The sequence below is a fragment of the Cynocephalus volans genome, chromosome 1 (genome assembly GCF_027409185.1).
Source record: "Cynocephalus volans isolate mCynVol1 chromosome 1, mCynVol1.pri, whole genome shotgun sequence".
In the NCBI taxonomy this organism is placed as follows: domain Eukaryota; kingdom Metazoa; phylum Chordata; class Mammalia; order Dermoptera; family Cynocephalidae; genus Cynocephalus; species Cynocephalus volans.
Genome location: NC_084460.1, coordinates 198,472,572 through 198,476,252, shown reverse-complemented (window position 1 = coordinate 198,476,252; position 3,681 = coordinate 198,472,572). Strand labels below are relative to the sequence as shown.

General features: G+C 49.9%; 1 pseudogene; it reads left to right on the top strand.

Annotated features, from left to right (window-relative positions):
* The first annotated feature begins 2,333 nt into the window (after positions 1–2,333).
* Positions 2,334–2,641, top strand: LOC134368072 (late cornified envelope-like proline-rich protein 1; annotated as a pseudogene).
* The last annotated feature ends 1,040 nt before the right edge of the window (positions 2,642–3,681 follow it).

Below are 3,681 nucleotides of genomic sequence, written 5' to 3'. Positions count from 1 at the left end.
AGCAACCAGCTCTCTGCACCCCACCCCCGCTATCTATACAGATGTTCCCACTATCTCCAGGGACTCCTCCACACCCACAGACCCTCCTACATCTCATAACATGGTTGAAACTGTCAAGCCTAGAAAAGGTCCCTTGATCAGTGATTTCCTGTGTCCACTGGATTTGTGGGTCCCACAAGCCACGTGGCAGGACCTCCACCTTTCCCAGGGCTGCCCCTCTCACCGTCTCTTTGGGGCACCACCTGCCTTCACTCTGCTCCTCACACAAATGCCATCTACACCAGTCCCCTTGGCTGCTGACATAGCTTCTGGGCTGTCCACCGAGACAGGCCACTCACACTTGACCCACGTTGGGACTTCTGTTCTCTCTGCTGCTGCCCCCGCTGGGGTCTCCTGACTGCTGGCTTCTGGACCTCCTCCTTCATGGTCAGGTCCAGCTCTCGTCTTTCTGGGAACTGAGCTGCCACTCAATGGTTGTGGTCTGACCATGGCCTTAGATGCCCCTTGGGGACTATGGTCTCTGCCACCACACCCAGGTGTTCTCAGGCCCTGGCCACACCAGACTATCATCTTTCCTCCTCATGTCCTGATCCTCTGCCGGGGATCCACTGCACTGCCCCACTCTGTGCTATAACGTGGATGCACCAGAAGAAGCTGAGCTACTGCTCCTGGGAGGAAACGGAGCAAGGCCCACTCCCCCTTTCCAGGCTATCGGAGGAAGAACCTGGGGATGGGGGCTGATCCTGTCTTGCAGCAGGTAAGGTGCTCATGCAATTTGAGAATATTCTCAAACCCTGAGGAAAATTGGGCTAGGTGGCCCTGCCTGCCAGGCTGTGACTGACACCTGCATTTCCCACTTAGGCGGGGGGTGAGGGGTGTCTGTGGGTCAGCACACTACCAAATCTTGCTCCTCCCTGGGGGACCATTAAGATCAATGAGCCGAAGCTGCAGGCTTAATCTGGAGCAGCCTTAGAAGGTATTACCCACAGTGCTGATCAGGCAATGGAGGCTTTGGATCTCTCTGGAGATGCCGGAGACTAATTTCATACCTGCCTCGATCTCCTTCCCCTCTGCAGCAGGACCCCGTCCCCAGCTAGTTAATCAAAAACATCCTGAGCACCTAACATGCGCCAGGCATTCACTCCATGCTGAGGACACTGCTGAGCAGGGGGAGGAGGAGGTGACCCATGAGCTGGCTGCCTATACTTGTGCCCCACCAGCTCCTGAATTGTAGGGTCACTTCCAGGCAGGGCAGCTGAGTTGCACTGTCAGGTAGTTCTTTGGCACTCCATAGAATTGCCCCCACATCCCCGCTCTGCCCATTCTTCATCATTTTGGAGACTGCAGGCAGCTTTGTGAAAGCCTCCTGGTCCAGCCAGCCTGGTTGCCAACTCCCCCCAAGTGTGCTCTTGACCAAACACCCATCATCACAGGCATCCATGCTCGGGGACCAGTGACTCATAACACCACTCACTAAGCCACACTTCCAAGACTAGATTAAAAAACTGAACACTCTCTCATGGATTGGAAAAAAGCCCACACTACCCAAAGATTCAATCTAATCCCTATCAAAATCTCAAAGGCATTTTTTGCAGAAATAGAAAAAAAAACTTAAAATTTATATGGAGTCTCAAAGGACCCCAAATAGTTGAAACAATTTTGAAAAAGAACAAAGTTGGAGACTTCACTCATCTTGATTTCAAAACATACTGCAAAGCAACAGTAACCACACTGGTGTGGTACTGGTATAAAGACAGCCATATAGACCAATGGTACAGAATATAGAGCATACGTGGTCAAATCATCTTCAGCGAGGATGGAGAGAGGACAGGCTCTTCAACAAATGCTGTTGGGAAAATTGGACAGCCACAGGGAAAACAATGAAGTTGGACCTTTATATCATATACAGAAATTAATTCAAAATGAATTAAAGACCTAAATGTAAAACCTAAAACAAACAACTCCTGGAAGGAAGTATAGAGCTCTCGTCTCTCTCTGCTCCACCATTTGCCATGTGAGACCTCTGCATTGCTGTAAAGCCACCAACAAAGACTCACCAGGTGTGTTCCCTGGACTTTGGACTTCCTAGCCTCTGAAACTGTCATGGGCTTGGGTTGAGCTGGGAGCTCTGAGCCACACAACAATCGCCACCTGATGATGCTGCGATGATGTCACAAGTGGAGCTCGCTCCTCCCCCACCGCCAGCTTCCTCAGAGCTGGGCAGAGGAACCAGAGAGAAAATCCACTTTCTCAAGCACAGCTTTACCGTCCACCTCACTCACTCCCTGTCAAGTTCACTACCAACACAAAGGGGCCCAGATAATCAAGAAACGATGTTGAGTGATGATAAAATTAAATCTAGTGATAAAAACAAACCTACTGACCCCAGGATTGAACCCAAGATCTTTGATCCCAGGTGTGAACAGAAGAGTGAGTTAGATGCAAGCCCAGCTGTTTAAAAAAGCTGCTGAAACACTGCTCTGAAAAGAGCCCACAGAAGAAGTGTCCAGCACCAAAGTGCCCGCTGCCCTGCCTGTGCCCCCCACTCTGCTCTCCCAAGCCCTGCATCAAGCCCTGTCCTCCTAAATGCCCACCTCCGTGCCCACCCTCCTGTCCATCCCCGGATCCACCCCCAAAATGAGGCACTGTGGTCACCACCCAACCCCATGCCCGCCACCATCTCCACCATGTGCAACGCCGTGGGGCTGAAAACTGAAACCACGTACTGACAAGTGAGCATGTTTCTCTGCCGTGTAAGGCTTCTCCTGGTGTTTGGCGGGTTTTGAGGTTTTTGTTGTTGTTGTTTTTACAGCACTGAACCACCAAGAAGCCATCCCTGGAGAGTGAGGCTAGAACCCCCCACTGTCAACAACCTTTGAGGACTGGCTGCCCCTGACCCCACCTGCTGCTTAGAGGGATGTGCTTTCTTCTGTAGGGTGTGCCCAGGGAACACTGGCCGCTGTTCGAGCACAGCCTGAGAGATCCACAGACACGGCTGCAGCTGTAAAATGTCTAACGGCAGGAGGCAGGAGGGAGTGGGAAGAGGAGTGGGATGTTCAGGAAGAAACATTCTAGTCCCCTTTGCTATTAGTCCCATTGCATAGTGTTTAGGCAGAGGGGCTCTGAGTACAGGCTGCAAAGGTTTAAAGCTTAGCTCTGCTCCCTAGCAACTTTGTGACCTTAAGCAAGTTGCTTAACTTCTCTGTGCCTCAGTTTCCTTCACTCTGCAAAAAGAATGATGATACTAATAGTACTGTTGTTACAGGGTTGTAGTGAGGCTTAAAGAGTTAACAGATTCCACGTGCCTGGTTTACTGGAACATAGCCAGTGCTCAGTGAAGGGAGTACCCTACACCTGCCCAGGTGTAACACTCGCCACACCTCAGCTTCATAGCTCTGTGCTTCTCGTCTTCGTTAGGCTGTAAGTCTGTCTCCTGAGCACAATAGTCAGGTTCTAACTTACACCTGTAGGCACACAGCTAACCGTTTTTTTAAAAAATGGAAAAAGCGTTGTGGATTATACCAATTTCAATTACCTAACTTTGATACTGAACTATGGCTGCATAACATCACTATTGAGAGAATCCCACTGAAGTGGACATAAGACCTCTATTTTTGCAACTTTGTTAACCTACGATATTTTAAAATAAAAAGTTCAGTACAAAACAAAAAAAGAAAGAAA